The sequence below is a fragment of the Macrobrachium nipponense genome, chromosome 30 (genome assembly GCF_015104395.2).
Source record: "Macrobrachium nipponense isolate FS-2020 chromosome 30, ASM1510439v2, whole genome shotgun sequence".
Classification (NCBI taxonomy): Eukaryota; Metazoa; Arthropoda; class Malacostraca; order Decapoda; family Palaemonidae; genus Macrobrachium; species Macrobrachium nipponense.
The window spans coordinates 27,326,536-27,338,406 of record NC_087218.1 but is presented as its reverse complement, the minus strand read 5'-3'; the positions used below and the strand labels follow the sequence as shown (position 1 = coordinate 27,338,406).

The 11,871-nt window shown below is 34.2% G+C and overlaps 1 long non-coding RNA gene across 1 annotated transcript; it reads left to right on the top strand.

Annotated features, from left to right (window-relative positions):
- The first annotated feature begins 9,425 nt into the window (after positions 1-9,425).
- Positions 9,426-11,409, top strand: LOC135202044 (uncharacterized). The gene is made up of 3 exons (XR_010311651.1): positions 9,426-10,726; positions 11,038-11,123; positions 11,279-11,409. It is a non-coding gene; the product is annotated as an uncharacterized LOC135202044 (long non-coding RNA).
- The last annotated feature ends 462 nt before the right edge of the window (positions 11,410-11,871 follow it).

Sequence of the window (11,871 nt, the reverse complement as noted above, 5' to 3'; positions counted from 1 at the left end):
GCAAAGTAACAGTAATTTGCCAAAAACTACATGTAAGCACCATGGTGTCACAATATTCAATTGCAATAATTTCAACTAAAACCTATTCTTCAATAAAGTAAGGTGGCTAACAATGATAGAATTTGAAGTCTAAATGATAAATTTCTTGCAGTGTACCCTGGACAAGCAAAGTAATAAAAAAAAGTAGTTTGTATGGCAAGGCATTGTCTAAATTTGTAAGACAGGTCATTTTGACCAGAAACAGATTGGATGTTACAAAATTTTAACAGACCACAAGGGTTAAGGCCGATTTCATCATTTGACTCTTGTACCAGCAGTTGCTGCTTTAAATTATATGTGACAAATTCCAGTTTACTCTATGGTTATGTTCATTTATATGGTTGAAAATAGCTGAGTTCTGTTGTCCATACCTAACTGACCGTTTGTGTTGTATAAATCTCTGGGGAAGGGATTTTCCTGTAAATCCGATGTAAGATTGGTCACAGTCCTGGCATGGGATTTTGTAATGCCTGTGTCCTTGGGGGATGTCTTTTGTTGGATGTTAATCTGGGATTTGGCTAAGGTGTTTGCGTAAGTAAATGTAAAAGGGTTAGATTTTCCGAGGGTATGAGTCACCATCTTAATCCTGTCCAGGTGTGGAATTATTATTTTATTGTTGGGTGTATCTCTGGTCTTGTCTTGAGGGGGTCGGTAGAAAATTATGTTTGCTTTGTGAATTGCTTTCTCAATTATATGGTCAGGATACTTTAAAGATGAAAGTTGCTTATGAATTAGTTCAAATTCTTTTTCCAGGAAATCTGGGGAGCAAATTCGTAAGGCTCTTAAGAACAGGTTGCTGGCTATTCCTATTTTGATAGCAATGTCGTGATAGCTAAAGTAGTGAATGTATGAAAGTGAGAATGTTGGTTTTCTGTATATGGTAAATTTGTATTCTGCCGTGTCTCTGATTATTAAAACATTAAGAAAAGGAATTTTGTTGTTTGTTTGATGCTGGGCAATAATGCGTTTAATTTTGAAAAAAATTCATTAAAATTGCCCCATTTATTATCCCAAAATGTTAGAATATCATCTACATATCTCATCCACAGCATGTTTTTGGGTTTTATTTCATTTATGACTGTAGTTTCAAAGTATTCCATGTACAGATTGGCTAAAACAGGACTTAAAGGACTATCCATACTACACCCGAATTTTTGCTTATAGAATGATTCCCCGAATGAATATACGTTATTAGATATCACATAATTCAACTAACTTTATTATTTTGTCAAGTGCCAATGGGAAATGATCTGAAGAGGGGGATAATTTTTCCCTCAAAAATTGAAGAACGTCCTGTACTGGTACAGTTCAACTGCTGGTTAACCACTGAATTTGAAGCTGCAAGGGGTTTTCCTGGAGTGGAGTGGTTCGTAACCATACATGGAAGTTTTCATCAAAATTACTCTCGTCCCCTGGAGGGGAAATTACGACAATTAAACACTAGCCTATTTGCAAGGATTCCCTAATCCAATCCACTTAATCATTCAATTACACTGCACTATTAGTGCTATACAGATTATTTATACTAGTTGACGTAGCAATGAAGTTTTTGATAATTAATCACAAATGAATCCAGCTATATTCAGAAAATGGAAAAGGCTTAGACATTATGAAATGGAGATTAACACTCAGGGTGAGGAAAATCAGGACTCAGGTGTAGTCCACTACGAGGGGAGGACCAGGAGAGAGATGAACAAAGGTTGGGTGGATAGATTTTCTTTCTATGTAGATAAGATGGAAGGATGGTAGGATGGGATGTTATCATGGGGAAGGTGGAAGGATAGGTGAGGATATGAGGTTCTCATACAACTTACACGTTACCTTGTTGAGGGAGAGACAGTTGCCTTTTGGGGAAGGATAGACATCGGAATGTCCGCTTGTCTTGATGGGACTCTTGGTATATGAAGACGGCCACCTACATTTTCGACTAGCTACCCCTAAAATCCTTTGAAAGTGTCGGGTGGGGGTGGTGGGGGGTGCTACTTCCTTGGAGGTTATTCTACTGGTCGTCAACTCTCTTTCCCTTTGTGTTAGGCCTAGACTCGCGTCCCAATTACCTATTTGAGGGGGGCCAAGTTGGCACTGTTGTCTTGCGGGCCGTCTGAAAGTAAGAGACCTCTGGGGAGTATTGGGTGTAGGATGGTTGGACAGGCGGTGAGGCTCTTGGTAGGGTCTCCAAGTGCTAGTGGCATTCAAAATTCTCTTGCTAGGCCTCTTGCATGAGGCCAAGAGGGCAGAATAACCGTCATGAGTGACAATATATATATATATATAGATATATATATATATATATAATATATATATATATATATATATATATATATATATATATATATATAATATATATATATATATATGTATATATATATGTGTGTGTGTGTGTGTGTGTGTGTGTGTGTATGTGCGTGTAAAAGGAACTAGAGAAATTTTGTAATAAGTGGAAATCATGTCGATAACAAGTGACGTGAACAAGATTAGAAGGCAAAAAAAACAGTAATGTGTAAATTGTTTATAGAGGCTTACAGACATTGGAACAGACGAGACAAGCTTACGCATCATAATATTACCGGCCGCATTAGAGAGATTGAGAATGTGCAAATGATCTGGTTAATTTGTAGTCACATGATTGTGACGTCATTTGCGTTAAATAGGATATGTACATAGGAAATGAAATGCACTGAATAGACTAGCGTACATTCATTCGTGTGTTCAGTAGTTAAGTTCATACATCCGTAAAAACAAGGAAATGAATGATATATATATATATATATATATATATATATATATATATATATATATATATATATACGTATATATATATATACGTATATATATATATATATATATATATATATATATATATATATATATATATATATATATATATATATATATATATATATATATATATATATATACGTATATACATATATATATATATATATATATATATATATATATATATATATATATATATATATATATATATATATATATATATATATATATATATATATATATATATATATAATATATATATATATATATATATATATATATATATATATGTTGAAAAAATAACACTAAGTTATTTTTGTTTTCTGTTTCTTTGTTTAATATGGTAATTTGGTAAGTTTGTAAATGATTGTTTTATTTTAACTTGCATTTTTCGTATTTAAATATTTTTTTGTTTACATAAAATGATGACAATTCCTTAATGACCTGTTAAAAATTAAGATGGTTTGGGTCGTTGAAGATATTTGCTGCTCGTTATACATTTCTTACAGAGAGGAGAAGTGGACGGCTTTTAATGAAAATGAAGGTAGTTCTTAGCCATTTTCACCAGTGGCAACATTGGATTTACTTACCTCTTTATCGTCATGGTGAAAAAATAAGTGATCGGTACCATGGGATCCGCATCCTACGTTACCTTCTACTTGGAAGCCTTATCAAGAGCCAGCACAGCAATTGTGATTTGTTGCATTTACAAACAGCATACACGGACAGTATGGGTTGTGAGGTACGTCATCATTTTTAAAGGTCATTTAAATTTTATGATTTATAATCCATAGTTCATTCAATAATGAAAGTCCCTTGCTTTGCTTTTTAGCCCCCACAAATAAATATACCCTTGGATAATATTTATATCATTTACAATTTTTATGGGATTGCCATATTATAATTTCCCAGTCATAGTTAAGAGATTCATTTTATCTTCAGTTACTTTGTGCTGGTTAGATAATTTAAGTGTTGTATCATATTTTAGTATTTTCTCATTTGCCACTTTTGTTAATTAGTCGCTCTTTTTACTACTTAGGTGGTTATTCGTTCGGCCTTACTGTAAATTTGGCTTGTTGTATACAAGTAATGTACTTAATACGCTAAGTGGACCATTGCCTTTAGGTAATTATTATTTGATAGTGTTAAGTGAAATCCATTATTGATGCAATACATATATTTGAATGGCATTCCTGTGTTTAAATAATTTATTAGTGTTTTTGATAGTTTAAATTACCATTTTTAGTGTAACTGGTATTTGGTATTTTATATTTATCTAGGGGTCTTGAGAATGGTAATTGGAAGTTGGAGATGCTTGACCATCGCTTTGACATCCATTTAAGGCGAATCATCTTCGACAGCAGCAACAACAGCATTGGGTTTAATTTGAGAAGCAATACATGAAACCATTTTATTATATCTTATTCAAGTTCATAATTTTATGAAGGTTTCATTAAAATAAGAAAATTACTCTTTGTATTAATTTTCCAATTACGTAGTAAATTTTTCGAGATGGCGCCCAACGTGGGGCATAAGTAAGGTGCTGTTTTTGCTGTCTGGTTAGCCTCCGGGTTGGGGTTTCGTTTGTTTGTGGGTCCATGGTCTATCCTTTCAATTTTATTGAAATGAGTGTAGAATTAAAGACTCGTAAATATATTCGTGGCCAAGTAACGCGGTTGTTTAATGAACATGATAAATTCACAAGTATGAATAAAACTGAGTGCAACGCTGTTCAAATTAAATTAGTTTCGTACCGTGATCAGTTGAACAGTCTTAATACTGTAATCCAGAAGTCCTTGTATGGAGACGGGAAAAATGAGGAGGAGTTCTTATTAGAATTGCAGTCTTGTGATGATTACTCAGATAAATTAAATACCTGTTTTGCTGTTTTGCAATTGATGGATTCTAAGCCTGAGACCAAGAATTCTGAGACCGCGAGAAGTCTCTTGAAGAGTCCTGTAGTTCCACTTCCGGTTTACACTAGCACCGAAAGTGAAAATGTTGAAAAATTTCTTGTTGAGTTTGAATCGGCTATTGCCACATATTCTACACTGAGAGGGATAAAGCTATTACTTCTCAAGCAACAGGTATCAGGCAGAGCCTCAATTTGCTCGAGAATCTTGAAATTTCAAAGCAGACTTATACTGATGCTAAGAAATGCTTAAAGAAGCACTGGCTTCTCGTTCGCTGCAGAAATTTAATGTAATTAAGCAATTGAGTGAAATGAAGCTTGAGTACGGTACTGATCCCTTTTCTTATATTGGAAAAATTACTAATGTAACTGAAACTTTTTCTACATTGGAAATCAAAGTAGATGATATTTTGCAGTATTTCATCTGGCAAGGCATGAATGAGTCCTTTAAAGCTCAGCTTGTAAATGTGACTAATCATGTACGTCCATCACTTGAGGAGATAAAGGAAAAATTCTTTGAAGCATCTGAACGTTATATGGACGTCACAAGAAAGTTTAATGAAAGAGGGAGACAAGGAAGAAAATCTTCTAAATCACTTGCAGTTAATGTTGAATATGAGGATAATGAAACTAACAGAATTAGTACTGCTGACGCCGCTTCTCCGAGGAAAAGGTGCTCTCTTTGCCAGGAAAACCATGCAACACATAAGTGTATAAAATATAAAGAACCAGAGCATAAGCTGAGACGCTTAGAAGAACTTAATGGTTGCAAGAAATGTGCTAACATTGGACATACCACTGACAAATGCAAGTTTAAATTCTTTAAGAAATGCTATTTTTGTAAGGGTTGGCACTTTTCATTTTTGTGTGATCATCAAGGTGAAAAATCTCATTATGAAAAACTACAAGTGAATGGGAGAGGTGGCAAGGAAGTAAAAGCAGGTAAATCAAAACACAGGGAAACCTCAAGTGATGTGATGATTATAACTAAGGCTTTGCATACCTCTGATGGCGCCTCTGTTTTGCCAACTTTTACCTGTGAACTGTTGAATGGAGCCCTTGTTAGAGGTTTGAAGGACTGTGGCTGTCAGACCAGTTTTGTAACTGAAAAACTTGCATGTGATAATAGGTTGAAAGTGTTAGAAGACAATGTCTCTTTAACAGTCAATGGTTTTAATTCAAGTAAGAAGTATAAATCCAAGATAGTTGAATTAAAGGGCAACTTTGATGATAAGGCTTGTGTAATACATGCATTGTGTGTACCAAGCATAGATATAAATTTGTCATTGCCAGGAATTTCAGAAGTGGCCAGGGCCTTTGCCAAAAAAGGCTTCAAATTAGCTGATAAATATTTGACTGATGGTAGTGATAAAATAAAGGACATTGACTTGATACTTGGTACAAATGACGCCCATTGTTTATTGGATTTTTCTGTAAAATTTGGCAAGGATCACCCATCTGTTTATTTGGGATCAGCGGCAGGAGTGATGTTAATGGGTAATGTCAAGATTATGCAACAGAATCTACTTATCTTTCAAAGGATTTTTTCTTGTTCTCGGTGTTCAAAGCATTCCTGCTCTGTTGCCGATTATGAGGAAACATGTGAGTTAAATGGAAACAAATCCCCTGTATTTGATGGTATAGATAAATGCTGCCAGTATATTGGATTTGGTAGTTCTATGGGTGAGCCAAGTGGCTTAAGTTTGGAATGCGAGGTGGAGGTTCAAGCTAACTTCGCTATTCTAAATGAAAAAGGTATGGTTGAAGAATCAGAGCTGAGACGTGCAACTGATGAGATGCTGCGGTCTGTGTATGAGAAATCTATTTGTGAACCAGACCATGAAGATGGAAACTTGATGTCAGATTGTAATAGAAATTTGATTAAATTTACCCTTGATAATGCAAGGAGAAACGAGGAAGGAAGGCTAGAGATGCCTCTTCTATGGAATGAAAAGAGCTGTCATTTGCTTGGACGGAATTTCAACCTTGCAAAGGCAGTATTGAGATCCAACACGAGAAAATTACAAAGGAACAAGGCAAATTTGGAACTTATGAATGAAAATTTTAAAGAACAAGAAAAACTTGGAATAATTGAAAGAATATCAAATCTAGAAAGGTATATGGATGAGCATCCTGAGTGCAGTTTTTTAGCACACATGGGAGTTTTTAGACTGGATCGGGAAACAACAAAATGCAGAGTTGTTTTCCTGTCCAATGTTTGTGAACCTAGCAGGTCCAGTGTGATGACAGTCAATCATAATCAGGCTATGTATGCTGGCCCATCACTCAATCAGCAAGATAACCGTCTGCAATGCTTCATTTGAGATTCGGATCTAAATTACTGATCTTCGATATTAAGAAAGCATTCAATCAAATAGCACTCAGTGAGCTTGATCAGCAGAAGTTACTCTTTTTGTGGTATAAGAATGTTAAGAAAGGGGATTTCTCTATAATTGCCTACAAAAATGTTCGTCTTCCTTTTGGACTTCGATGCAGTCCTACAATTTTGATGTTGGCTCTTTTCAAAATTTTAGTATTGGATAGCAAGAATGATAATCCTAGACTAAGAAATGCAAAATGGATAATGTATCAGCTCTTCTATATGGACAATGGTGGATTTACTTGTGAATCATCCGAAACCTTGAATTGGATATATGAGATTTTACAGGATATTTTTGCTCCTTACAAAATTGAACTACAGCAGATGTTTTCTAATGATTATACACTCCAAGATAAAATTGATGAAGAAAATATGCAATCGGATGTAGGATCCAAGAAATCTGAGATGGAGGTGAAATTACTTGGGATGATCTGGAATCGTAGGAGTGATACAATTTCAACCAGGAGCTTGTGCCTTGATGAAACGGCTACTACAAAGAGGGAAATTTTGCGATCCATTGCATCTAATTATGATGTTTTCAACATAAATGGTCCTCTTCTTAACAGAGCTAGACTTTTTATGCAGGACTTACAATGTGAGAGAACGCTTGGATGGGATGCACAACTTAGAGACTTTCAACAAAAGGAATGGAGAAATATTGCAAACCAAGTAAATGCTGCTCCTGTTTTTGAGCTTCAGAGATGTGTTGGTGAAAGGACAGATGAATATAAACTTGAGGCTTATGTTGATGCTAGCAAAAGAATTTATGGAGTTGTTGTATATTTATGCAATATGAGAAGTGGTGAAAGAAGCTTTGTATTAGCGAAAAACAGACTCATTGGATCCAAACTGCATGAAAAGTCCATTCCTTCACTCGAATTACAGGCTATATGTTTGGGTACAGAAGTTTTTGTTTGGATACCTATAATGAACTGAGTGGCACACAGTGTCCTGGTGCCCATCAAAATAGTTGACTTGGGGCTATTCTCAGATAGTTTTGTTGCCCTGTCGTGGCTTAAGTCCTTTTCTCATAAGTTTGATAAAATGCAGAAAAGGTCAGTGTTCGTAATGAACAAACTGAATCATATAACAAAGCTATGTGAGGGGAGAAGTGTTGGATTCTCATTCGTGAGTGGAATGGACAACCCAGCTGATAAAATTACACGATGTCTGTCATTCAAAAGTTTAATGAAGTCTAATTACCATAAGGGTCCCAATATACGTGATCTTGATCAAGCTAGTAAAAGTGACATTTTAGGTTTTAAGATACCAATGGTCGAGAATTTAGAAACCATTGAGGCATATAGTGCATCAACCAGTGTAAAAGAAAGCCAAACTGTAAAACTAGAGCACTTAATACCTCTAGATAGATACTCAAATATGGATAAGTTGATATCTATACTTGGGAAAGTTCTGGAATGCTGGGATCGATGGAAAGGGTTTATAAACAAGTCACATGGCTTCGATAAGAAGGACCTCCGCTCTAAGGCTTTGACTCAAATCATCTCTAGGGATCAACAAATAAATTTTCCAGATGTTATTGACTATTTAAGTAGCAACTCTAAAACCAAGATGGCTATGCCTAATTTGATATCACAATTTGAATTTGTATCCAGACACTCATAATTTAATAAGAGTGAATTGTAAATTTAATGAGAAGCGCAGTGTAACCAACCAAACTTATCCTATTCTTTTATCCAGAGAGAGTATTCTAACAAAACTTATTATATTGGATGAACATTTGCTTTTGAAACATGCTGGTTGCTATGCCCTTTTGACAGAATTACGTAGGAAATTTTGGATACCAAAATTCTTCTCTACAGTTAAGAGGATTCTGAAGGAATGTGTTGTATGCCGGAGATATAACCAAAGACCTGTCAAACTTAATCAATCAGCCTATAGGGAATTTAGATTGAGTCCATCTGAAAAACCTTTTGGTAATGTATACCTTGATTATTGTGGTCCATTTTATGTGAGACAAGGGAAAGATAAAGTCAAGGTTTGGATCCTTGTTATTTCATGCATGTTCACACGAGCAGTTAATCTTAAGATCTGTATTGATATGACAGTTGAAGAATTTTTGCGTGCTTTGTCACTGCATTCTTTTGAATATGGAGTCCCTCAGTTTATAGTAAGTGATTTGGGTACGCAAATAGTAGCAGGAGCCAATATTGTTCAGGATTTCCTGAAGGATGCTGAGACTGTTCAGTATTTAACTGATAATAATGTTGAGAAAGTCCATTTTCAGCAGTACTATAAGGGTTTGCAGCCAACTTGGAGGATTTGGGGGGGGGGGGGGGGTTTTTTTTGGTTGAGAGCGTAGTCAAAATGACCAAGCATATGATACAGAAGTCAATCAGAAATAATGTCATTGAATTTAGGGATTTTGAATATCTTGTTTGTCATGCTGTACATTTGATCAATAGAAGGCCTATTGCATTCAAAGAAGCATTAAGAGATTGTTCTAATAATGTACCAACCCCTATAACGCCAGAGGAACTTATTCATGGATATTCATTGGTCTCTTTGAATATTATTCCTGCATTACAAGCTGACCCTGATTCTGATGAGGATTTTCAGGTTGATTTTGATGTTGTACATAAAATTAAAACATCTTATGAGAAGCTGAAACACATTAGAACTAACTTGCTGGAAATCTATCATCGGGAATTCATGAACACTTTAATTAAACAAGCTACTGATAAGAAGGATAGATATGCTCCTGTAAACCATAAACAAATCAGTATCGGCGATATTGTGCTGATTAAGGATGATGGATATAAACCTGTTAATTATCCTATGGGAATTGTCAAGGAAGTTTTCAAGAATATCAACGGAGAGGTAACTGCTGCAAAAGTTCTGAAGGGTAAAACCAATGAAATAACTAAAAGGCATGTTACTTCTTTAATACCACTCTTGAGGAAGGAGTCTGATGAGGATACTATAGCATCAGATGATGATGATGAGGATGCTGTAGCATCGAAAGAAGAGATTCCAGGCATGGACGTTTCTAGAAAACGTCCACGGAGAAAAGCTGCTGAGATATCACGGCAAAAATTCAAAAACATTCTAAACGATGATATTTCAGACTAATTATATTTTTTTTTCTTTATTTGATCAAATTTACATAATTCTTATGTAAAATTTGATTTCTTCCCCGGGAGTGTTGAAAAAATAACACTAAGTTATTTTTTGTTTTCTGTTTCTTTGTTTAATATGGTAATTTGGTAAGTTTGTAAATGATTGTTTTATTTTTAACTTGCATTTTTCGTATTTAAATATTTTTTGTTTACATAAAATGATGACAATTCCTTAATGACCTGTTAAAAATTAAGATGGTTTGGGTCGTTGAAGATATTTGCTGCTCGTTATACATTTCTTACAGAGAGGAGAAGTGGACGGCTTTTAATGAAAATGAAGGTAGTTCTTAGCCATTTTCACCAGTGACAACATTGGATTTACTTACCTCTTTATCGTCATGGTGAAAAAATAAGTGATCGGTACCATGGATCCGCATCCTACGTTACCTTCTACTTGGAAGCCTTATCAAGAGCCAGCACAGCAATTGTGATTTGTTGCATTTACAAACAGCATACACGGACAGTATGGGTTGTGAGGTACGTCATCATTTTTAAAGGTCATTTAAATTTTATGATTTATAATCCATAGTTCATTCAATAATGAAAGTCCCTTGCTTTGCTTTTTAGCCCCCACAAATAAATATACCCTTGGATAATATTTATATCATTTACAATTTTTATGGGATTGCCATATTATAATTTCCCAGTCATAGTTAAGAGATTCATTTTATCTTCAGTTACTTTGTGCTGGTTAGATAATTTAAGTGTTGTATCATATTTTAGTATTTTCTCATTTGCCACTTTTGTTAATTAGTCGTTTATTTACATTCGCTCTTTTTACTACTTAGGTGGTTATTCGTTCGGCCTTACTGTAAATTTGGCTTGTTGTATACAAGTAATGTACTTAATACGCTAAGTGGACCATTGCCTTTAGGTAATTATTATTTGATAGTGTTAAGTGAAATCCATTATTGATGCAATACATATATTTGAATGGCATTCCTGTGTTTAAATAATTTATTAGTGTTTTTGATAGTTTAAATTACCATTTTTAGTGTAACTGGTATTTGGTATTTTATATTTATCTAGGGGTTCTTGAGAATGGTAATTGGAAGTTGGAGATGCTTGACCATCGCTTTGACATCCATTTAAGGCGATCATCTTCGACAGCAGCAACAACAGCATTGGGTTTAATTTGAGAAGCAATACACGAAACCATTTTATTATATCTTATTCAAGTTCATAATTTTATGAAGGTTTCATTAAAATAAGAAAATTACTCTTTGTATTAATTGTCCAATTACGTAGTAAATTTTTCGAGAATATATATATATATATATATATATATATATATATATATATATATATATATATATATATATATATATATATATATATATATATATATATATATATATATATATATATATATATATATATATATATATATATATGCTTAAAAAAAAAAAAATCACAATAGATGCACGTGACTTCATAAATAACTAAATACCACGGGAAATGATAGTTCAGGAATCCAAGCGCTTTCGTCTTTATTCAGACATCGTCAAGGAGCTACTAAAGTACAATTGGAGAGGAAGGCCTCAGGTACAAACAAGATCAGGAATACCAGATGGTTAATTATCAAAAGGGTAAAAAAAAAAAATTAAAAGGGATACTCCAGG